The following is a 24827-nucleotide window of genomic DNA, read 5'->3' on the forward strand; positions in this document are numbered from 1 at the left end:
GTTGAAATGGCCTTCGTTCCACACTGGTACGACAATAAGTGCTTGGGTATGATGAAACCTGATCAGGTTGCATACCCTCCATAGTCCCAACTCGGGCTCACAGTAGAAATCCCCCTTTTACAGAGGAGATAACTGAAGCTTAAAGACTTGTTTAAGATCACACAGCAGACAAGTAAAGTAGCACAGCCAATCCTGAAAACCTACAACCTTCGAAAACACTCCCTCTATCTGTGAAGAAACATACCAATTCTTCCACTTGCAGAAAATACTACTTCAGCAAAGTTGACAAAAGACAACAAGTCACATCACTCTGCTTTTAAATCTCATGCCAGGGGCGAGCGCGAACGCAGTCCCCGACTAAAACAAATTATGGAGTCGAGTTTCCCGCATTTGGGGAAATCGCAGGGGTCAACACAGCCATAGTGCAAGGGCCAAGCTGGAAGTCTACTCCGTAGCAGATAATAAGGAAAAAGAAAGAAACTAAAGAGATAGAGAAAGCGCTTTTCTGCTTACCTCAGAGAAAATCCTACTGGCACGAGTAAAACATTTTTACCCATTGGGACACTATCACTGATGCCAAAACCAGGAAAGATCACAAATGCAGTTCATTCATTCATTCATTCATGCAGTTGCCTTTATTGAGCACTTACTGTGTGCAGAGTACTGTACTAAGCGCTTGGGAAATAAAGATGGCAACATATAGAGACGGGCCCTATCCGACATCGGGCTCACAGACTAGACGGGGGAGACAGACAACAACCAAACCAAACATGTGGACAGGTTCAAGTCAAGCGCTTAGAACAGTGCTTGGTACATAGGAAGCACTTAACAAGTACCATGATGGTGGTGGTGATGATGATGATGATGATTAGTGGAAAGAGCACAGGCTTGGGACTCGGAGGACATGGATTCTAATCCTGTCTCTGCCTCTGGTCTGCTGGCTGACCCTGGCCAAGCCACTTGAACTTCTCTGTCACTCAGTTACCTCCTCTGTAAAATGGGGATCAATGCTGGGAGCCCCACGTGGGACAACCTGATTTGCCTTGTATCTTACACCAGCGCTTAGAACTTATGCGCTTGGCACATCGGGAGTGCTTAACAAATACCATAATTATGATTAATTATTAGGAAAAGACTTGGAAAGATCATCAGGGCTCACCCCCTACTTCTGGACAGGAGCATAGAGTGAGGATCAAAGGGCCTACTCTTTCCTTCAGGAAGTCTTGGGATGGAGAGCCTTCCCTCACCCTCCACTCCTCCGCCGCTAATCTACTCACTGTACCTCACTGTCACCTGTCCCGCCATCGACCCCAGGCGCACGTTATCCCCCGGGCCTGGAATGCCCTCGCTCTGCCCATCTGCCAAGCTAGCTCTCTTCCTCCCTTCAAGGCCCTGCTGAGAGCTCACCTCCTCCAGGAGGCCTTCCCAGACTGAGCCCCTTCCTTCCTCTCCCCCTCATCCCCCTCTCCATCCCCCCATCTTACCTCCTTCCCTTCCCCACATCACCTGTATATATGTATATATGTTTGTACATATTTATTACTCTATTTATTTATTTATTTATTTATTTTATTTGTACATATCTATTCTATTTATTTTATTTTGTTAGCATGTTTGGTTTTGTTCTCTGTCTCCCCCTTTTAGACCGTGAGCCCACTGTTGGGTTGGGACTGTCTCTATATGTTGCCAATTTGTACTTCCCAAGCGCTTAGTACAGTGCTCTGCACATAGTAAGCGCTCAATAAATACGATTGATGATGATGATGATGATGAGAGCCTTGACTACTTTCCTTGGCTGCCTTTCCCAGGGACAGAGGGCTCTGAGCATCAGTGGGGGGTCCACCTGAACTGGCGCTAGATTGATCTGGAGTTGACTCCTCCCCGCAGGCCCTAAAAGTTCCTTCTCCCCAGTTCTCGCGGGGCCCGGAGAACAGACTACCGGTCAGCGTCTTGGGAAAGCTCTGCCTAGAGCCCAAGACAGGACAACTCCCATTCTCATCACCTTTTCTCCCTTGTACGTGCTCTACAAGGGATGCACCACCCCTCCCTCCCTCCGATCGCATGGGTAACATTGGCCCGGACTTGGTCTCTGCATCCACTGGAAAGTGAGGTGCCGGTCGAGCAAGGGTGTGCCCGCTGAATCCGCTGGGGTAACGGGGCGATCCCAAGAGACCCCCCCCACACCCCCCAACACACCAGGTTCCTGGTTTAGGACAGATCCTCTTGATTCAAGCCACTCATGTCAGGGTGGCTTTATTGTCACGTCAGGAGGCACCATCCCAGCATCCTCTGGTAGGTGTGTACACTGACCCCACGTACCCCGGTTCCCTCAGGAAAGGGCAAAGACTCACCGGAGAGATGATGATAGGAGAGGAAACCTGGGGAGGAAGTAACAGGGGCCGGGTCGTGGAAAGGAAGACCGTAGGCCACCTTGGAGGTGAGGGGTAGAGAGCTGGGTCGCTGGGAGAGCAGAGTATAGGGAAAGTTCATGCTGTGGATGCTGGACAGAGTCAGGGTCCAGGGAGAGGGTGTAGAGGATTCTGAATTCGGGTCTGGCACGCTGGATGATTGAGATCCCGAGGTAGGCCTCTGGAGGAGCGAGGCTCTGATCCCTGAGGGGGAGGAAGGACAAGGAGAGAGCCTGCTCATAAAGGACTGACTCAGAGAGGGTGAGCTTGGAACCCGGCACATCCCGAAAGATGATGGGTGAGGAAGCAGGGGAACCTGAGTCCCGTGGTGCCTAAGGGGAAGAACCTCAGAGGCTGGTCTGTTTGGTTTCTTTAACGGAGGGGAGGGAGGGGTGACGGGGGGAGAAGAGGTAAAGAGATGGGTGATGGGACGGTATGGAGGGCAGGTGGAGGAAGCACTAAATCCAGGACAAGATGTTTCAAAACGGTTTTCGTGTTTCCTTATCTTAATTGAACTCTATTGAGATCTCAGATCTTGGTATCCCACCGGGAGCTGGGAAGACACCTGGGCCCAGGGAGCCATGGGGCCAGGAGGGAGCGATTGATAAACAAAGTTGCTGCTGCTGCTGCTGCTGCTGCTGCTGCTCCCACTGCTCCTGCTGCTGAAGACGATGCAGTTCGTTGTCCATGATCGTAATTGAATTATTCCAGTTAATGTCGGTCTCCCCCTCTGGACGGTAAGCACGTTGCAGGCAGGGTATGAGTCTGTTTTGCTGTTATGTTGTCCTCTCCCAAGAGATTAGTCCTTAGTACTCTGCACGCAGTAAGCACTCAATAAATGCAAATGCAGGCAGGCAGGCAGGCAGGCAGGCAGTTAGTTAGGCAGGCCGGCCTGAATTTTGCCCAGCAGATTTCTGAATTCCCCGAGTTCAAGGCCAACCACAAACTGTGAACACAATCCACTATGTTCCCGCTTCCCCCTGGGTAGTGTTCCCATTCCATTCCTCTCGATGCAGTGCGAAATAGTAGAAGGTAAATTGCGATTGGTCGTGTGTCAGTGTGAGGGAGGGTAAAGGGGTGAGACAGGGTCTTCGGTGGGGGGGAGGTCCAGAGTCGGGGAGGTGGGGGGGAGAATGGGGAAGGAGGGATAAGGAGGGGGCAGGGTTAATCCGAATCTACATGCTCGCTCTACCATTACCATGGGCTGCCTGCTTGGCCTCAGTGACTATGGTCCAAAACTCAACCTTCCCCCATCATTCATTGCTTCATCGTGAAGGAGAAGAAAAGGAGCCAATTCGGAGAGAAAGTGCGGCATCCACCTGGGAGCGGGCGCCGCCCGAGATGGCAAGGAAGAGGTTTTGGGGACGAGCGGGAGCTGCGTCATGTCCAGGTATGTTTCATGGGTGGAGATTGGATCATCGCTCCCAGAAAGGGTGTCTTGTTCCATGGGGAAGCCCTGGAGGGCGGTGCTTCCGGCGGCTTTGCGCAGTGGCAGTTTCGTAGCCCGGGAGGATGATCCGAGGCGCGATTATTGCTGGTTGAAAACTTTTCCCAATAGCCCGCCGTGGCGTCTTGCGACACAGATGCTGCTGGCAATTTTTGACGACCTGTCAGGAGGACGGTCTTCTCTGTGGTTTAATGTGAGGGCGTCGTATCTCGTCTGGTCTCTTTCCTCCAGTTTTCCGTGTCGTCCGTCTCCTTCTGTCCTCAGATTTCGTAGGTTGGCGTGCGTGGCCCAAGGGTTCCCCCTTCCTGCAGCCTGCTTGAATTTCCCGTTCCCCTTCTCTGAGCCCCCCCCTTCCTGCGCGCTCTCTGTTCTCGGGCCTATTCCAAGCACTCAGGGCAGCCGCCCTCCTCTGCACACAAGTGAAGAAGCACTCAATCCATTCCACTGAGTGAGGGAAGAGCCGTGATAGATAACCAACCAGTGTCTTTTCCCCATGGTCGTCTGTCCCGAGGTGACCCTTGGGTACCGGCCATCTCAAGGTCAAAAGCTATCTCGTGTGCACCTGAGCCAGCAGGCGGAACTCGGAAGTGAGGATGGGATACTGCCCCCACGACCAAATCTGCTAGATTGACAGCCCAAGCTGGGAATACAGAAGGTGTCCCTGGCCCCCGTGCCAATCCAATTAGGAATGGAGGAGGCGGGGAGGGCAGAGATTGGATAGACTGAGGCCGGAAGCTGGAATGGCCTAGGGGCACAGGCAATAAATACCTGTCGCCTCTGACCGTCGGGGTCAGAACAGCAGGACACGCAGTAGCAGGAGCACCCGCAGCAGCAGCAGCCCACGTGTCTCTCCCTGCCCAGAAGGCCAGATGCCCGCTCTACAACCAGAACCAACACACTGAGGCAAGGGCCGCGGGATGGGTGAGTGTCTCGTGGGTGGGACCCAGGTATCCCGCTGCTGATGGGAATTATGAGTGGATTCCTCCCATGTAGGGAGAGCACATTGTGAGAGCTAGCCGCCCACCACATGCGCGGGTAATGTAATGAATTGTTCCCACGTGGGAAAGTAAGTGGATTCTTCCCGAGTGGGAAGTGCACATGGGTGAAAGTTAACCAACTCACCCACGCGCGATTAACGGATGATTGTGTTCCTCCCGTGTAGGGAAGCTCTAATATTGCTAATTGATTATATTCCTCCCGAAAGGGAAGCTCAATCCATTGCGCCTAAACAACTACATAAATTCAATTCACCTCGCGAAACAAATTTTATATAAAACTTAGGCTTTCCGTCCCCGGCCTCTCTCTCTCTCACCTCGCCGATCACTGAACGAACCCGTCCCCGGACGACGGGTGACATCGTCCTGTGTGCGAGCGGTGTCCGTTTCTTCGTTTCCTTTCCTCAATGGCCAGTTTCCTTCCTCCCGACTCCTGCTCTCGGGTGCAATAGAGAAGCAGCGTGGCTCAGTGGAAAGAGGCCGGGCTTGGGAGTCCGAGGTCATGGGTTCAAGGCCCGGCTCTACAGCTTGTCAGCTGTGTGACTTTGGCCAAGTCACTTCATTTCTCTGTGCCTCGGTGACCTCACCTGGAAAATGGGGGTTAAGATGGTGAGGCCCACATGGGACAACCTGGTATCCTCCCCAGCGCTTAGAACAGTGCTCTGCACATCGTAGGTGCTTCCCAAATCCCAAAAGTATTGTGATTATGATCATGATTATTACGACTGCTCTTTTGGGCTTAGCTTCTCCTCCTCCTTCACGGGCAAGTGGAGAGACGGACTAAGAAGAAGACCACGTTGGTGTCGCACTTGAGCAGGAGCAGGGGGGCGTGAGACGAAGGGGAGCGGCGTGAGCTCCAATCCACTGCCCAGTGTGGTGACGGTTCCCGGTGGCTGGGGGGAGGAGGAGGAGGAGAAGGAGGAAAGGGCGGGGGGGAGTTGTCAGCTGCCGCGGCAAGAGAGGGATGGCTTCCTCGTACGTTTCTCCTGGAGAGCTCCCGGGGAGTGGATAGCGGCTGCGGGAGCCTCTCCAAGCGTTGAGAATGCCGCGCTCCGGGGGGAAAAAGGGACCAGACTGAAGGGTCACCGAAAACCACCGGCTCTCTTTCATTAAGTCACTTTCAATTCCCCCACGGGGGGAAAGGCACCTAGCCTGGAAGGACTGCAATACCAGGCCGATGCGCGGAGGGGACGGAGCAAGCTCCCAACCCACCTCCTCTCTCCAAAAAGCTGCTTAGCAGAGCGTCTTCACATCGAAGACGTATCAGATATTAAACTGATAAGAACAGATACTACACTTGATCTTAGCCAAAAGGCCGAGAAGCGATCCCCACCGCCCCCCACCTCCAAACGGCCTCTCCCTCTCATCACCCTTTCACCTCACGGCCATTCCCGCGCCCGAAAACCCCGAGCCTCCCCGGGAGCCCGGGCCCCGGGCCCGGACCTGTCCAGCTGCGCAGATGCCCCCGTTGCTGCCGCTCCAGCGTTATCCCTCTCTCGGGGCCGTCCGAGCGACGGGACCCTATTTCTTTTCCATCTCCCGAGTTGCCCGGGAATAGGCACTTGATTTGCCTTGGCTCCGCCCACACACCGATCTCGTGGGACACGCACCCCCACCACGGCTGCCATGGACGCGGGCAAATCTCCTCTGGGGACCTGGCCACAGTTCGGCCCTTCCGCGCTCTCTCCCCGCCCAACCCCTGCGTTGAGCACTTTACGAGCGTCCGTCCCTTCTCCCTGCTTGGTCCTTGGGTCACCTTCCAGGCTCCCCTGCCTTTCGTCCCGGAGCCCCAGAGGCAAGGGTTTGCGGGCGTGCAGGGACGGATGGGAAAAGGGGATCCGGGCCAGGCCGTTACAGGTCCCTCTCTCTCTGACCGCAGTGAAAGGCCTCCGCCAAAATGATAGCCTTTCCTTCTTCGCCCAAAGCAATCGATTCACTCGGCGGGGCTGGGACCGAGTATCACCTGCCGGGCTCGGGATGGGTGGTTTCCGAACGAATGAGACTTCTGGAGAGAGAGGCGGGAGACGGCGGGAGGGGTAGGGGGGCGGAGGGGGAGGGAGAGCCAGCCAGCCAGAGAGCGACAGAGCGAGATCAGAGGCCCTTCATTTGCATTTGCATTCGCACAGCCCCCACGGGTGGGGCCCTAGGGACCTGGAGGACATGTCTGCGGGCGCGGGATGTGGGACGAGAGAGCGAGAGAGACAGGGAGAAATGGGATTGATTAGCTGGCGACAGAAAGAAACAAGTGTGGAATGGACAATCGTATCGCCCTCCAGACTCAAGGGCTGAAGGATGGGTGGGTAAACCGAAATCCCCAAGAGCTCAAAGGCACGCGACCTGGCTGCCGGATCCGTTAGAGAAGCCGCGTGGCTAGAGAAGCAGCGAGCCTTAATGGAAAAGAGCCCGGCCTTGGGAGTTAGGGGTCGTGGGTTCTAATCCCGGCTCCGCCACTTATCAGCTGCGTGACTCTGGGCAGGTCACTTAACTTCTCTGGGCCTGTTACCTCATCTGTCAAATGGGGATGAAAACGGTGAGCCCCACGTGGGACAACCTCATTAGCAACCCCAGAGCTGAGAACAGTGCTTTGCACCGAGTAAACGCTTAACAAATACCATTATGATGATGATGATGATGATGATTGTTAGCTACAAAGGACTTGATTACGCTAACGAGGCCGTCAACGGGATTCCTTAGAGAAGCAGCAGCGCGGCTCAGTGGAAAGAGCAGGGCCTTGGGAGTCAGAGGTCATGGGTTCGAATCCCGTTTCTGCCAGTTGTGCCACTTCACTTCTCTGGGCCTCGATTACCTCATCTGTGAAATGGGGATTAAGACTGTGAGCCCCACGTGGGGCAACCTGATCACCTTGTATCACCCCCGCCCCGCAGCCAGCGCTTAGCGCATAGGAAGCGCTTAACAAATACCACCACTCCCATTAACGAGGAGCTCCCCCTCTCCATTCAACGAGATAATCCGAACCAGCCCTGGCGAAACAAAAGTCTGCTTTTCGGGACGGGAGAAGGAAGGCTCCACCACCTGGGGGGCCCGCAAAAATTGCCTTCAGTTTCTCCGTTACTCCTCTCCACGGAAATCTTTAGTAAAAGGCGAAAGATTTATGCGCTTTGAAGAGAAGCAAAAGGACCAACAGCCTCCTCACCACTTGCCAGCCAGCCAGCTGGTACGTCCACCTAAGTCACGGTGGCCAACGCCAGCGCCTCGCAAGCCCCTTTTCTGGGAGGAATGCTCACGCCCCGCGGGGGTGGGGGCGTGAGGGGGGAAGGGACCGGGGCCGGGGAGACGCTCAGACCTAAACTGGACAGGCAGACCACACAAGGACTTCCCTTTTCAGTCCACTCATCGATGATTTGACCGCTGCCCCCATCGCCGTGCATTATGGGTATGCAAACGCTCCAGCCATGCCCCTTTCTCCCGTCGCCGGAGGCAACCGATCGATTTGTCAGTGGTATGGCTCGAGCGCCTAGCGAGTGCAGAGCACTGGACTAAGCGCTCGGGAGAGTACAAGACAACAAAGTTCCGTGTCCACGAGGGGCTTACGGCCTTGAGGCCCCGTGGGGCGAGAGGGGGGAGCAATGTCGAGTGGGAGGGGGTGGAGTGCCCCGGAACAAAAACACACAGAGACCACAACAGTTTTTCGTGGCCACTCTTCCCAGGTACTTTGGAACCGGGGGTGGGGAAGAAAAATCCTCTTCAAGGGATTTTCAGGGAATCGAATCTTAAGGGAAGCAACGTGGCTCAGGGGAAAGAGCACGGGCTTTGGAGTCAGAGGTCATGGCTTCAAATCCCGGCTCCGCCAATTGTCAGCTGTTTGACTTTGGGCAAGTCACTTAACTCCTCTGGGCCTCAGGTACCTCATCTGGAAAATGGGGATGAAGACTGTGAGCCCCACGTGGGACAACCTGATCGCCTTGTAACCTCCCCAGCGCTTAGAACCGTGCTTTGCGCATAGTAAGCGCATTATAAAGGTCATTATTATTATGAATATTATTATTGTTAGTCAAGGTCAAACGGGGTTTGGAAAAGTCTTTGAATCTCAGAATCCTGAAGAAACTTAGAGCAGCGTGGTTTAGTGGGACAACCTGATTACGTTGTAATCATTCATTCATTAAATTGTATTTATTGAGCGCTTACTGTGTACAGAGCACTGTACTAAGCGCTTGGGAAATACAAGCTGGCAACATATAGAGACGATCCCTACCCAACATCGGGCTCCCAGTCTAGACGGGAGAGACAGACAACAACCAAACCAAACATGTGGACAGGTGTCAAGTCAAGCGCTTAGAACAGTGCTTGGTACATAGGAAGCACTTAACAAGTACCATGAGGGTGGTGATGATGATGATGATTCATTCATCATCCAGAAGCAGCATGGCTCAGTGGAAAGAGCGCGGGCTTTGGAGTCAGAGGTCATGGGTTCAAATCCCAGCTCTGCCAATTGGCTCTGCCAATTGTCAGCTGTGTGACTTTGGGCAAGCCACTCAACTTCTCTGTGCCTCAGTTACCTCATCTGTAAAATGGGATTAAGACTGTGAGCCCCCTGTGGAACAACCTGATCACCTTGTTACCTCCCCAGCGCTTAGAACAGTGCTTTGCACATAGTAAGCGCTTCACAAATGCCATCATTATTATTATTATTATTATTATTCATTCATTCATTTAATCATATTTATTGAGCGCTTACTTTGTGCAGAGCACTGTACTAAGCACTTGGGAAGCACAAGTTGGCAACATATAGAGACAGTCCCTACCCAACAACGGGCTCACAGTCTAGAAGGGGGAGACAGACAACAAAACAAAACATGTGGTCAGGTGTCAAGTCATCCGAATAAATAGAAGTAAAGCTAGATGCACATCATTGGTCAAATAAATAGAATAGTAAATATGGACAAGTAAAATAGAGTAAGAAATCTGTACAAACATATATACAGGTGCTGTGGGGAGGGGAAGGAGGTAGGGTGACGGGGAGCGGGAAGGGGAGAGAAAAAAGGGGGCTCAGCCTGGGAAGGTCTCCTGGAGGAGGTGAGCTCTCAGTAAGGCTTGGAAGAGAGGAAGATTCATTTTCTGCCCCCAAATGAGAACAACATAATCCTTAGGTACTAGGAGATGAGGGCTCAGGGTCAACCAGGAACAGTTCAAGTAGGGACTCTGAGCCTAAGATTGATTTCTTCTACCTCGATGGACTCAGGGAAAGATAAGAAGCAAAATGCTACCTTATTATCTCCTTATTAGTCCTTAACAGCTTTTAATATTGCCATAAGTAATAGTACTGATTAAAGGCTAATGTGTCTACCAACTCTGTTGCGTTCGATTCTCCCAGATGATTAGTAAGGTGTTCTGCACTCAGTAAGTAATAATAATAATGATGGCATTTATTAAGCACGTACTATGTGCAGAGCACTGTTCTAGGCACTGGGGAGGTTACAGGGTGATCGGGTTGTCCCACGGGGGGCTCACAGTCTTGATCCCCATTTTACAGATGAGGTAACTGAGGCACAGAGAAGTTAAGGAAGTGCTCAGTAAGTACCATGGATTGAAGACAGATAACAAACAAGGTTCTGGAATGAAGTCAGCCTAGTTGAAGTCAGCCTAGTTTGGAAAGTAGCTCGATTCCATCTAAGTTTCCTTAGTGGAAAACATGGGGAGACTAGCTAAGAGTAGACTCCCTAAATTGGTGCTATACGGTGAGGCAAAACAGTGACTGAAAGCTGAAAGGACAGAAGAAATGCCTTATAGAGGCACTACATGGCAGTCTCAGCCCAGGATTATGTATATTCACTGCTGAAACGAGGTGGCAACTACAGCCTAAACGAGTTTAGGAAGATGAATGAAAGAAAGGATTAACTCAGTAAGCAGAAATTTTGAGCAGATCATGCATCAAAGAGGTAAAATCAAAAATAGTTGTAGGAACTGCTGAGAAAACACATTAGACATGAAAATGGTCAACAAGGAACAATCTTTGTTAATATATAGTGTGGTCAGGACTGATTATGTGTTCTGTAAGTGTGTGCATTAAATATATTTTAGTTCAAGATCCTAGATTACCATGCCCAGTAAAAAAAAACAACAACAAAAAACTGTTGTTTTTTATAAACTTTGTCACTTGATAGAAATATTCCCTGGAAGTTGTTTTTTTTTCTTTTAGATAAAATCATTTTTCCTTCAGTGAATTAGTTGGGGGAAGTTCCCTTTCATGGCATTACAAATGAAGAAATACTAAATCGGGTTTGCATGATCTTAGTGGGGAAAACTGGACTTGTAGAATTCAAGATACATGAAATAAGAACGATTATTCAATAGATAAAATTTTGTGCATGCATTTGGTGGTGTTCTGCTTCCACCTGTTTTGAAACTAAAACATTTAAACTTGCATAGCTTACACAACCTCATTAGATGACCACAAAAACAAAATTGAGTTTTTTCTTCTTATCATAGTGCCCTGCACACAATAAGCGCTCAGTAAATGCAATTGAATGAATGAATCAATCAATCTAAATTAGAATCATGCCATGATAAGCGGATAGCACCATATTTGTATAAGAATCCCGGCTCTGCCACTTGTCTGTTATATGACTTTGGACAAGTCACTTAACTTCTCTGTGCCTCAGTGACCTCATCTGCAAAATGGGGACTGAGTCCGTGAGCCCCACCTGGGACAGCCCGATTACCCTGTATCTGCTCCAGCACTTGGAACAGTGCTTGGCACATAGTAAGTGCTAAACAAATACCATCATCATCATCATATGTCGAAAAAATAATATTTCCCCTCAGCATTATTAACAGTATTTATTGGGTGCTTACTTTGTGCAGAATGCTGCCTAGATATTTTGGAATTTTTTAAAACAATGCATGGTCCCTGACTATAAGGATCTTCCAGTTTAACAGAGACAGGATGAAACACAATCAGTGCAGTTGCCTGGTATAGCATTGCAAACAGAACTACTAAGACTGACAGAGTTCATTCCTAAGGGAAATACATAAGTGCTAAGAGAACTGGAGTGGTTGACTTGATAAGGGCACTAGAAGAAATTCCTAATGCATTTTGTAATGCCATGTCTAGCTAATCAGAAAATTAATAATGCAAAGGTAGCTCTCTTTTAAACTGTATCACAAGCTTTTTGAGGGTGAGTGAAATAACTTAAGGACTTTGAGTTGTTGGGCCACATACTGAAATAATTATTGTTAGGGTACCCAAACAGAAGGTTGAGAAAAAGGCTTCCATCATTGTGGCATAGTGATACTTCAGTTCTTACTGCCATTGAGTGTTAGTGGCAGAATACACATGTCTGTTCATATAATGTGCGGTCTGTCAGTCAGATGATTATGATGATGATGATGATGATGATGATGACAATGATTAGTGGAAAGAGCACGGGCTTGGGACTCAGAGGACATGGGTTCTAATCTTGGCTCTGCCTCTTGTCTGCTGGCTGACCATGGCCAAACCAATTTAACTTCTCTGCGACTCAGTTACCTCTTCTGTAAAATGGGGATCAATGCTGGGAGCCCCACGTGGGACAACCTGATTTACCTTGTATCTTACACCAGCACTTAGAACTTATGCGCTTGGCACATCGGGAGCGCTTAACAAATACCATAATTATGATTACTTATTAGGAAAAGACTTGGAAAGATCATCAGGGCTGACCCCCTACTTCTGGACAGAAGCATAAAGTGAGGATCAAAGGGCCTATTCTTTCCTTCAGGAGGTCTTGGGCTGGAGAGCCTTGACCACTTTCCTTGGCTGCCTTTCCCAGGGACAGAGGTGTCTGAGCATCAGTGGGGGGTCCACCTGAACTGGTGCTAGATTGATCTGGAGTTGGCTCCTCCCCGCAGGCCCTAAAAGTTCCTTCTCCCCAGTTCTCGCGGGGCCCGGAGAATAGACTACCGGTCAGCGTCTTGGGAAAGCTCTGCCTAGAGCCCAAGAGAGGACAACTCCCATTCTCATCACCTTTTCTCCCTTGTACGTGCTCTACAAGGGATGCACCACCCCTCCCTCCCTCCCTCCCTCCCTCCGATCGCATGGGTAACGTTGGCCCGGACTTGGTCTCTGCAAGGGGTGACGGGGGGAGAAGAGGTAAAGAGGCGGGTGACGGGAAGGTATGGAGGGCAGGCGGCGGAAGCACTAAATCCAGGACAAGACGTTTCAAAACGGTTTTCGCGTTTCCTTATCTTAATTGAACTAGACAATAGGAGACTGAAAATTAAAGCTTTCAGAGAGTGGGAGGCGGAGGAGAAGTCGTTAGAAGAAACTGAGGAGCAGTGGCAGAGGTGAGAGGAGAACCAAGAAAGGGTAGTGTCTGCGAAGTGGAGGTCGGTTAAAAGTTTCAAGGAGAAGGGGGTGGTCTGCAGTGTCAAAGTCAGCTAAGGGGTGGAGAATAGAGGCCGTCAGATTTGGCGGGAAAGGTCATTGGCGACCTGCGGGGAAAGGGATGTAGAGGGGTGCTGGGCGCGGGGGGCAAATCAGAGGGACGGGGCTGAGGGTCCATGGGGGAGGCTAGAGTGTTAGAAAAAACAAGTCCAGAGTTGTAGCAGCGGATCTGTATGTAGTCCCAGTGGGCAACAAAGCGCCTCTAGTAGGGGGCGACTCAGCCACTCCCAGCTGGAGGGAATCCACAAGGTCTGAGCTGCCATTAACAGCTCAGAAGGAGGCCTTCCCAGATTGAGCCCCCTCCTTCCTCTCCCCCTCCTCCCCTCTCCATCCCCCCCGCCTTACCTCCTTCCCTTCCCCACAGCACCTGCATATATGTATATATGTTTCTACGTATTGATTACTCTATTTATTTATTACACTTGTACATATCTATTCTATTTATTTTATTTTGTTAATATGTTTTGTTCTCTGTCTCCCCCTTCTAGACTGTGAACCCACTGTTGGGTAGGGACCGTCTCTACGTGTTGCCAACTTGGACTTCCCAAGCGCTGCCAACTTGGACTTCCCAAGCGCTTAGTACAGTGCTCTGCACACAGTAAGTGCCCAACGAATACGATTGATTGATTGATTGATTGATTGATTGATTAGCGAGTCATTAAAGTATGAGACCTGAGGGAATAAGCGACCTTGGCGAGTCATTGCAGCATAGGTCTGGAGGGCATGGGCGACCACTGAGCACTAACACGTTAGTATTTGATGGTGGATCGTTAACACGTTGTTATCTCCTTGTTGAGTCCCTCCCTCTCCTCAATTGCAGTGATCCTGAGGCAGGGGCCGGCTGTCTGGGCGTGAAGAGATGAGGGTGGAAACGGAAGGGGCCCGAGAGAGAAAATCAGAGCGTTCCCCCCCCACCTCACCTTCCCCCTCCCCCCACTCCCTTTCCCCCTCCCCCCACTCCTTCACTCTATCGGTGCAGTTCTAGGTCCCCAGTGCACAATGGGGAGTGGAAAGCAGGGGGGCAGGATCTTGTCTCTTCGGGTAAACCCCCTCTCTGAGAACCTAGAAGATCCGGGCAGACAGTTACCTGCAAGCTCATCTCGGATAAATAAACCTCTTTCCTCAGTCTCCTTAGCGTCAGCTGGGAAATGGAGGGCCAGATGCCTCGCTCGCTCACTACTTCCTACCGAAAGACCTCATAAACCCTTTCCTTCATAACATACTAAAGAAAAACCACTCAGCTTGTGTTCTCTCCCTCCAGCCTTCGCCGAAGAGAAGGAGGAATGGTCATCAACGGCGAGGGGCAGCTGCTCAGAGCAGCACCGCGGGCCGGCTTCATGCTCAGGAGAAAACACTATCACTCTGCCTCGTGGTTTCAGTCTCTTTACACTTTCGACCTCACTTCTCTAGTTACATACTATAGAGGCGATCCCTGAAAGTATAGTCTTAGAGAGCCCCATCTCGACTGACATGCCAGGATGATTCCTTCTGATCATTCGATTATGGTGGACGTGTCAACCGCCAGCAATTTCACATTCTACAAGAAAGCCGATGTTAAAGGCAACAATCACCTCAGAACAGCCCGCTCGCTCTCAACAGACTGCTTTTTCCGGCCTTTATCTGGATAGAAGGTGTTCCTCTATGCTGGAGAACCAGACCTTCTTCATTACCTTACCAATGTCTCTGCAGCCAATCAAATGCCAGGTTCCCAAAGTCGTTGCTTTCTTTTCTCTCTGTTTCCTTTCTTGCCTGGTGCCACAGGCAAGAAATAAAGGTGACAATAGGAACCGTAATAACTGACGTGGACTCAGCACTTGCTTTGTTCTCAGCACTGTACTAAGCACTGGGGAAGATATTCGGGTCGGACCCAGTGCTTGTCCCAGTTGGAACTCATCCTCTAATTAGGAGGGAGGTCAAAATCTCCATTTTGCGGAGAAGAGCACCGGGGCAGTGAGAAGTGAAATGACTGCCCCGAAAAGTCACAGAGCAGACAAGTGGCAGAGCCAGGATTAGAACCCAGGCTCTCTGACTCCCAGGGCCGGGCTCTTTCTACTAGGCCACGATGCTTTCTCAGACAGAGACACTTAAGAAGTTCATTTGAAGAGAAGCCTAGGAAAACACGGGAAACAGCATGACCTAGTGAGTGGGAGAGCACAGGCCTGGGTATCAGAAGGAGGTGGGTGGCTGTTGTGCGATTTTCGGGAAATCACTTCACTTCTCTGGGCCTCAGATACCTCATCTGCAAACATGGGGATTAAGACTGGGAGCCCGGTGAAGGACATGGACTGTGACCAACCTGATTGCTGCTTATTCATTCATTCATTCATTCATTCATTCATTCAATCGTATTTATTGAGCGCTTGAGAAGCCCAGGTTGGCAACATATAGAGACGGTTCCTACCCGACAGCGGGCTCACAGTCTAGAAGGGGGAGACAGACAACAAAACAAAACAAAACATATTAACAAAATAAAATAAATAGGATAAATACGGACAAGTAAAATAAATAGCAACCACACCCGGGGAAACCAGGAAAGCATCACTACACACCAGAACGACACCTTCTTCTCGTTCTCTGTCAACCGCGAGGTTAAAGGCGGCTTAACTCCCCCTCTTCTTCTTCTACCCCATTCCTATTCTGTCTTCCAAACCAGCACACCAGGGGGAGAGCGCGAACGCAGTCCCCCACTACCACAAATTATGCAGTCGAGTTTCCCGCATTTGGGGAAATCGCAGGGGTCAGCACAGCCGCTGTGCAATGGCTGAGCCTCATCCTGGGAAAACCACCTACGGGATCATGGTGTCTCCCCTGCCAGGTAAGTATGACTTGCTCCCCCCCACCAACCGCCACCGCCCCCCAAGGAAGACACCGTACACTTGCGCTCCCTAGGACGCGCCGCAACCGGCCTCCCCAGATAATGCGCTTTGGGACTCTTATTACCTCGATATCTAGCGCTTAGAAAATGCGGCTCTTTCCTCCGCAAAATCCGGTGCAGGATTGTACCGAAAGACACCCCACCCCCCCCGAGCCACTTCCCACGATGCACAGCGCCCTCCCTCAGTTACATATCCCCAACCCTCGAGGCTGATGTCACCGCCCTTCCCCTTCAGTCAACCGTTTGACCGCTTGAGCGCTTACTGGGCGCAAAGCCCTGTACTAAGCGCTTGAGAGAGTACGATAGATAAAACAGTAAACAGACACATCCCCTGCCCACCCTGGGCTCACAGTCTAGAGGGGGAGATAGACATTAATAGGAATACATAAATCAACTACAAGATGTCACTGTTACAGACACTTTCTCTGCCCCCAACGAGTTTGAGGCAATAGTTGCAGGTTTCCTCTCCCGCCCCTTCAAGGTCTTACTGAAGGCCCGTCTCCTCCAAGAGGCCTTCCCAGCTTCGGCCACCTTTCCTCATCTCCCTCTCCCTTCTGTGTCGCCCCTACTTGCTCCCTTTGCCCCTCCCCCCGCCCCCGCTCCACAGCACGTAAGTATACATCTGTCATTTTATTGATCTGTATTGCTGTCTTTTTATCTGTACCTGTATATATGTTTGTCCATGTTTATTACTCTATTTATTGATTGATTTTTCTTCTACACATTTATTCTATTTATTTGATTTTGTTAATGTGTTTTGTTTTCTTGTCTGTCTCCCCCTTCCAAACTGTGAGCCCGCCGTTAGGTAGGGACCGTCTCTACATAGTGCCAACTTGGACTTCCCAAGCCCTTGGTACAGTGCTCTGCACAAAGTAAGCACTCAATAAATATGATTGAATGAATGAACGAATTTGTATTGCTGTCTGTCTCCCCCCTCTAGACTGGGAGCTCACTGTGAGTGGGGATTGTCACTACTGCGGTATTGTACTTTCCCAAGCGCCTAGTACAGTGCTCTGCACACAGTAAGTACTTGTTAAATACGATTGCATTTCATGATTGAATGAGTATAAGTCAACGGTGACTGACCTTGCGACAATATGGATAATTATTTGTCGCTGGGGACCAGAAATGCAATTGTTCGGGCATGAAAAGACACAAATCATCCAAAAAGCAGTGAGTTCAGAAGGAGGCTGGGAGGAGGGAATATGATTTTATTTGATATATCGGCTTCATTTAAGCAAATGTACTAGTAGCTGGTTACACATAGTTGGCTCAGAGTACAGTGCCCTGCACACAGTAAGCGCTCAGTAAATAAGATTGAATGAATATATTAGAAAATGAAAGTGAAACTTGAGCCCACTGTTGGTGAGGGACCGTCTCTATATGTTGCCGACTTGTACTTCCCAAGCACTTAGTCTAGTGCTCTGCACACAGTAAGTGCTCAATTCAGTGCGTGCTCAACACCCCTTTCCTTAATTGCTTTTCTTCTCCTTAAAACTCCTATTCCCCACCAAACCTAAAAAAGAAGGTTTTGTGGGGGGCGGAGGTCGGGGTGAGGTGGGGTTGAAATGGCCTTCGTTCCACACTGGTACGACAATAAGTGCTTGGGTATGATGAAACCTGATTAGGTTGCGTACCCTCCATAGTCCCAACTCGGGCTCAGAGCAGAAATCCCCCTTTTACAGGTGAGATAACTGAAGCTTAAAGACTTGTTTAAGATCACACAGCAGACAAGTAAAGTAGTACAGCCAATCCTGAAAACCTACAACCTTCGAAAACACTCCCTCTATCTGTGAAGAAACATACCAATTCTTCCACTTGCAGAAAATACTACTTCAGCAAAGTTGACAAAAGACAACAAGTCACATCACTCTGCTTTTAAATCTCATGCCAGGGGCGAGCGCGAACACAGTCCCCGACTAAAACAAATTATGGAGTCGAGTTTCCCGCATTTGGGGAAATCGCAGGGGTCAACACAGCCATAGTGCAAGGGCCAAGCTGGAAGTCTACTCCGTAGCAGATAATAAGGAAAAAGAAAGAAACTAAAGAGATAGAGAAAGCGCTTTTCTGCTTACCTCAGCGAAAATCCTACTGGCACGAGTAAAACCTTTTTACCCATTGGGACACTATCACTGATGCCAAAACCAGGAAAGATCGCAAATGCAGTTCATTCATTCATTCATTCATGCAATTGCCTTTATTGAGCACTTACTGTGTGCAGAGTACTGTACTAAGAGCTTGGGAAATAAAGATGGCAACATATAGAGACGGGCCCTATCCGACATCGGGCTCACAGACTAGACGGGGGAGACAGACAACAACCAAACCAAACATGTGGACAGGTTCAAGTCAAGCGCTTAGAACAGTGCTTGGTACATAGGAAGCACTTAACAAGTACCATGATGGTGGTGGTGATGATGATGATGATGATTAGTGGAAAGAGCACAGGCTTGGGACTCGGAGGACATGGATTCTAATCCTGTCTCTGCCTCTGGTCTGCTGGCTGACCCTGGCCAAGCCACTTGAATGTCTCTGTCACTCAGTTACCTCCTCTGTAAAATGGGGATCAATGCTGGGAGCCCCACGTGGGACAACCTGATTTGCCTTGTATCTTACACCAGCGCTTAGAACTTATGCGCTTGGCACATCGGGAGTGCTTAACAAATACCATAATTATGATTAATTATTAGGAAAAGACTTGGAAAGATCATCAGGGCTGACCCCCTACTTCTGGACAGGAGCATAGAGTGAGGATCAAAGGGCCTACTCTTTCCTTCAGGAAGTCTTGGGATGGAGAGCCTTCCCTCACCCTCCACTCCTCCGCCGCTAATCTCCTCACCGTACCTCGCTCTCACCTGTCCCGCCATCGACCCCAGGCCCACGTCATCCCCCGGGCCTGGAATGCCCTCGCTCTGCCCATCCACCAAGCTAGCTCTCTTCCTCCCTTCAAGGCCCTGCTGAGAGCTCACCTCCTCCAGGAGGCGTTCCCAGACTGAGCTCCTTCCTTTCTCTCCCCCTCATCCCCCTCTCCATCCCCCCATCTTACCTCCTTCCCTTCCCCACATCACCTGTATATATGTATATATGTTTGTACATATTTATTACTCTATTTATTTATTTATTTATTTATTTTATTTGTACATATCTATTCTATTTATTTTATTTTGTTAGCATGTTTGGTTTTGTTCTCTGTCTCCCCCTTTTAGACCGTGAGCCCACTGTTGGGTTGGGACTGTCTCTATATGTTGCCAATTTGTACTTCCCAAGCGCTTAGTACAGTGCTCTGCACATAGTAAGCGCTCAATAAATACGATTGATGATGATGATGATGATGAGAGCCTTGACTACTTTCCTTGGCTGCCTTTCCCAGGGACAGAGGGCTCTGAGCATCAGTGGGGGGTCCACCTGAACTGGCGCTAGATTGATCTGGAGTTGACTCCTCCCCGCAGGCCCTAAAAGTTCCTTCTCCCCAGTTCTCGCGGGGCCCGGAGAACAGACTACCGGTCAGCGTCTTGGGAAAGCTCTGCCTAGAGCCCAAGACAGGACAACTCCCATTCTCATCACCTTTTCTCCCTTGTACGTGTTCTACAAGGGATGCACCACCCCTCCCTCCCTCCGATCGCATGGGCAACATTGGCCCGGACTTGGTCTCTGCATCCACTGGAAAGTGAGGTGCCGGTCGAGCAAGGGTGTGCCCGCTGAATCCGCTGGGGTAACGGGGCGATCCCAAGAGACCCCCCCCCACCCCCCAACACACCAGGTTCGTGGTTTAGGACAGATCCTCTTGATTCAAGCCACTCATGTCAGGGTGGCTTTATTGTCACGTCAGGAGGCACCATCCCAGCATCCTCTGGTAGGTGTGTACACTGACCCCACGTACCCCGGTTCCCTCAGGAAAGGGCAAAGACTCACCGGAGAGATGATGATAGGAGAGGAAACCTGGGGAGGAAGTAACAGGGGCCGGGTCGTGGAAAGGAAGACCGTAGGCCACCTTGGAGGTGAGGGGTAGAGAGCTGGGTCGCTGGGAGAGCAGAGTATAGGGAAAGTTCATGCTGTGGATGCTGGACAGAGTCAGGGTCCAGGGAGAGGGTGTAGAGGATTCTGAATTCGGGTCTGGCACGCTGGATGATTGAGATCCCGAGGTAGGCCTCTGGAGGAGTGAGGCTCTGATCCCTGAGGGGGAGGAAGGACAAGGAGAGAGCCTGCTCACAAAGGACTGACTCAGAGAGGGTGAGCTTGGAACCCGGCACATCCCGAAAGATGATGGGTGAGGAAGCAGGGGAACCTGAGTCCCGTGGCGCCTAAGGGGAAGAACCTCAGAGGCTGGTCTGTTTGGTTTCTTTAACAGAGGGGAGGGAGGGGTGACGGGGGGAGAAGAGGTAAAGAGATGGGTGATGGGAAGGTATGGAGGGCAGGTGGAGGAAGCACTAAATCCAGGACAAGATGTTTCAAAACGGTTTTCGTGTTTCCTTATCTTAATTGAACTCTATTGAGATCTCAGATCTTGGTATCCCACCGGGAGCTGGGAAGACACCTGGGCCCAGGGAGCCATGGGGCCAGGAGGGAGCGATTGATAAACAAAGTTGCTGCTGCTGCTGCTGCTGCTGCTGCTGCTGCTGCTGCTGCTGCTGCTCCCACTGCTCCTGCTGCTGAAGACGATGCAGTTCGTTGTCCATGATCGTAATTGAATTATTCCAGTTAATGTCGGTCTCCCCCTCTGGACGGTAAGCACGTTGCAGGCAGGGTATGAGTCTGTTTTGCTGTTATGTTGTCCTCTCCCAAGAGATTAGTCCTTAGTACTCTGCACGCAGTAAGCACTCAATAAATGCAAATGCAGGCAGGCAGGCAGGCAGGCAGGCAGTTAGTTAGGCAGGCCGGCCTGAATTTTGCCCAGCAGATTTCTGAATTCCCCGAGTTCAAGGCCAACCACAAACTGTGAACACAATCCACTATGTTCCCGCTTCCCCCTGGGTAGTGTTCCCATTCCATTCCTCTCGATGCAGTGCGAAATAGTAGAAGGCAAATTGCGATTGGTCGTGTGTCAGTGTGAGGGAGGGTAAAGGGGTGAGACAGGGTCTTCGGTGGGGGGGAGGTCCAGAGTCGGGGAGGTGGGGGGGAGAATGGGGAAGGAGGGATAAGGAGGGGGCAGGGTTAATCCGAATCTACATGCTCGCTCTACCATTCCCATGGGCTGCCTGTTTGGCCTCAGTGACTATGGTCCAAAACTCAACCTTCCCCCATCATTCATTGCTTCATCGTGAAGGAGAAGAAAAGGAGCCAATTCGGAGAGAAAGTGCGGCATCCACCTGGGAGCGGGCGCCGCCCGAGATGGCAAGGAAGAGGTTTTGGGGACGAGCGGGAGCTGCGTCATGTCCGGGTATGTTTCATGGGTGGAGATTGGATCATCGCTCCCAGAAAGGGTGTCCTGTTCCATGGGGAAGCCCTGGAGGGCGGTGCTTCCGGCGGCTTTGCGCAGTGGCAGTTTCGTAGCCCGGGAGGATGATCCGAGGCGCGATTATTGCTGGTTGAAAACTTTTCCCAATAGCCCGCTGTGGCGTCTTGCGACACAGATGCTGCTGGCAATTTTTGACGACCTGTCAGGAGGACGGTCTTCTCTGTGGTTTAATGTGAGGGCGTCGTATCTCGTCTGGTCTCTTTCCTCCAGTTTTCCGTGTCGTCCGTCTCCTTCTGTCCTCGGACTTCGTAGGTTGGCGTGCGTGGCCCAAGGGTTCCCCCTTCCTCCAGCCTGCTTGAATTTCCCGTTCCCCTTCTCTGAGCCCCCCCTTCCTGCGCGCTCTCTGTTCTCGGGCCTATTCCAAGCACTCAGGGCAGCCGCCCTCCTCTGCACACAAGTGAAGAAGCACTCAATCCATTCCACTGAGTGAGGGAAGAGCCGTGATAGATAACCAACCAGCGTCTTTTCCCCATGGTCGTCTGTCCCGAGGTGACCCTTGGGTACTGGCCATCTCAAGGTCAAAAGCTATCTCGTGAGCACCTGAGCCAGCAGGCAGAACTCGGAAGTGAGGGTGGGATACTGCCCCCAGGACCAAATCTGCTAGGTTGACAGCCCAAGCTGGGAATACAGAAGGTGTCCCTGGCCCCCGTGCCAATCAAATTAGGTATGGAGGAGGCGGGGAGGGCAGATCCCCTCTGTAAAATGGAGATCAATGCTGGGAGCCCCACGTGGGACAACCTGATTTACCTTGTATCTTACACCAGCGCTTAGAACTTATGTGCTTGGCACATCGGGAGCGCTTAACAAATACCATAATTATGATTAATTATTAGGAAAAGACTTGGAAAGATCATCAGGGCTGACCCCCTACTTCTGGACAGGAGCATAGAGTGAGGATCAAAGGGCCTATTCTTTCCTTCAGGAGGTCTTGGGATGGAGAGCCTTGACCACTTTCCTTGGCTGCCTTTCCCAGGGACAGAGGGCTTTGAGCATCAGTGGGGGGGTCCACCTGAACTGGCGCTAGTTTGATCTGGAGTTGGCTCCTCCCCGCAGGCCCTGAAAGTCCTAAAATTTCTTTCTCCCCAGTTCTCGCGGGGCCCGGAGAACAGACTACCGGTCAGCATCTTCGGAAAGCTCTGCCTAGAGCCCAAGACAGGACAACTCCCGTTCTCATCACCTTTTCTCCCTTGTACGTGCTCTACGAGGGATGCACCACCCCTCCCTCCCTCCGATCGCATGGGTAACATTGGCCCGGACTTGGTCTCTGCATCCACTGGAAAGTGAGGTGCCAGTCGAGCAAGGGTGTGCCGGCTGAATCCACTGGGGTAACGGAATGATCCCAAGAGACCCCCCACCCCACCCCCCAACACACCAGGTTCATGGTTTAGGACAGATCCTCTTGATTCAAGCCACTCGTGTCAGGGTGGCTTTATTGTCACATCAGGGGGCACCATCCCAGCATCCTCTGGTAGGTGTTTACACTGACCCCACGTACCCCGGTTCCCTCAGGAAAGGGCAAAGACTCACCAGAGAGATGATGATAGGAGAGGAAACCTGGGGAGGAAGTAACAGGGGCCGGGTCGTGGAAAGGAAGACTGTAGGCCACCTTGGAGGTCAGGGGTAGAGAGCTGGGTCGCTGGGAGAGCAGAGTATAGGGAAAGTTCGTGCTGTGGATGCTGGACACAAGCCCAGAACCTTGGCATGGTCCTCGACTTACCTATCTCATTCTACCCACATATTCAATCTGACATAAAATCCTGTCTGTTCTGCCTTCACAACATTGCTAAAATCTGCTCATTCCTCTCCATCCAAACTGCTATGATACAAGCACTCGTCCTTTCCTGCCTTGACTACTGCATCTGCCTTCTCACTGACCTTCCGACCTCCTGTCTCAATACATACTTCACTCTGCTGTATGGATCATTTATCAACAAAAACATTCAGTCCATGTCACCCCACCCCTTAAGAACTTCCAATGGCTGCCAATCCACCTCCCCGTTAAACAGAAACCCCTTAGCATATGCTTTAAAGCACTCAATCAGTTTACTCCACTCTACCTCACCTCACTAATCTCCTCCTACTACAGCCTTTTTGTAAATGTTCATAATCAGGTAGCAGTCAAACAAAATTCTGGTTCAGACCACCTTTCTCTAGGTAATAATTATGGTATTTAAGCACTTAATCTGTGTCAGGCACTGTACTCTAGGTCTAAGAATATCAAGATCTAATTATATCCCATCTAATAATATCCCCTTCCTCCCTCTCCCCTAGGATCTTCTGTACTTTTTGGTTTTGAATCCTAGAGCTCACATATTTCTCATCCTTTCTCCTCATCAAGGGCAGGGGTCATGCTCCATGGGAGTCTTATCTCTGAGCCCCCAAACTTCAGGGTATCCAGCGACCACCCAAGATCACCTTCATTCCCTTTCTGTGCCCTGATTCCTTCCAGGGTCACAGCTCATTGTCTTCTCGGTGTCCTGCTCTCCCAGGAACATGGCTCCAACCTCTCATTTCAAAATGGTCAAATGTCTCACTCACCAACAACCTGACCCTCCTTCTTCCCTCCCAATTCTTCCCTCTGATTGGCTACAAGTTAAGGCCATACAAGGAATTAATTAAACTTCCTTCAGGCAGGGCTTTTAGGACGGAATCTCCTGGGTTCCTTTTCCCCATCCTCAACGTGAGACTAGCTGGGGTGACTGTCATCCCTCCCCACCCTTTTTCTCAAGTGGAGGTCAGTTTGTCTCTAGAGACGTGCTTTCTGCAGTGTCCACCTCGAGGAGTGGAGGTAAGTGGAGGTGTCATTCCTAGACAAACGAACCTTAAGCAGTTGTCCATAGTTAGGACCTGTTTCCAAAATTTCCCAAAACAGAACATAATGCTAAAAATGAATACATTCATTCATTCATATTTATTGAGCACTTACTGTGTGCAAAGCACTGTACTAAGTGCTTGGAAAGTACAATATACTGATAAAGACAGACAATCCCTGCCCACAGTGGGCTCACAGTTCCCATAACACTCGATCACCCCCGAATCTCTATGGTGCAATGTCCACTATCTCTTATCTTAGTCACTTTGCTCTCTGTTCCTCAGTGACCTCATCTGTAGATGGGGATTGAGACTGTGAGCCCCCCTGTGGGACTGGGACTGTGTCCAACCCAATTTGCTTGTACCCACCCTAGCGCTTAGTACAGTGCCTGGCACATAGTAAGCACTTAGCAAATATCATGATCTTCCCGGAGTCACTATCCAAGTGACATG

At 50.6% G+C, this 24827-nt stretch overlaps 6 non-coding genes and 2 pseudogenes across 6 annotated transcripts; 2 read left to right on the top strand and 6 right to left on the bottom strand.

Annotated features, from left to right (window-relative positions):
* Positions 1-329: 329 nt before the first annotated feature.
* On the bottom strand, positions 330-462 carry LOC119941059 (annotated as a pseudogene).
* Positions 463-3885: 3423 nt separating this feature from the next.
* On the top strand, positions 3886-4026 carry LOC119941144. The gene has a single exon (XR_005455167.1). It is a non-coding gene; the product is annotated as a U4 spliceosomal RNA (small nuclear RNA).
* Positions 4027-5986: 1960 nt separating this feature from the next.
* Positions 5987-6177, bottom strand: LOC119941126. The gene has a single exon (XR_005455152.1). It is a non-coding gene; the product is annotated as a U2 spliceosomal RNA (small nuclear RNA).
* A 1695-nt stretch (positions 6178-7872) lies between these two features.
* LOC119941151 lies at positions 7873-7987 on the bottom strand. The gene has a single exon (XR_005455174.1). It is a non-coding gene; the product is annotated as a U5 spliceosomal RNA (small nuclear RNA).
* Positions 7988-14465: 6478 nt separating this feature from the next.
* On the bottom strand, positions 14466-14681 carry LOC119941136. The gene has a single exon (XR_005455161.1). It is a non-coding gene; the product is annotated as a small nucleolar RNA U3 (small nucleolar RNA).
* Positions 14682-15892: 1211 nt separating this feature from the next.
* LOC119941147 lies at positions 15893-16056 on the bottom strand. Its single transcript, XR_005455170.1, has one exon. It is a non-coding gene; the product is annotated as a U1 spliceosomal RNA (small nuclear RNA).
* Positions 16057-17999: 1943 nt separating this feature from the next.
* On the bottom strand, positions 18000-18132 carry LOC119941070 (annotated as a pseudogene).
* A 3440-nt stretch (positions 18133-21572) lies between these two features.
* Positions 21573-21713, top strand: LOC119941146. The gene has a single exon (XR_005455169.1). It is a non-coding gene; the product is annotated as a U4 spliceosomal RNA (small nuclear RNA).
* Positions 21714-24827: the final 3114 nt, after the last annotated feature.

The sequence above is a fragment of the Tachyglossus aculeatus genome, chromosome 19 (genome assembly GCF_015852505.1).
Source record: "Tachyglossus aculeatus isolate mTacAcu1 chromosome 19, mTacAcu1.pri, whole genome shotgun sequence".
NCBI lineage: Eukaryota > Metazoa > Chordata > Mammalia > Monotremata > Tachyglossidae > Tachyglossus > Tachyglossus aculeatus.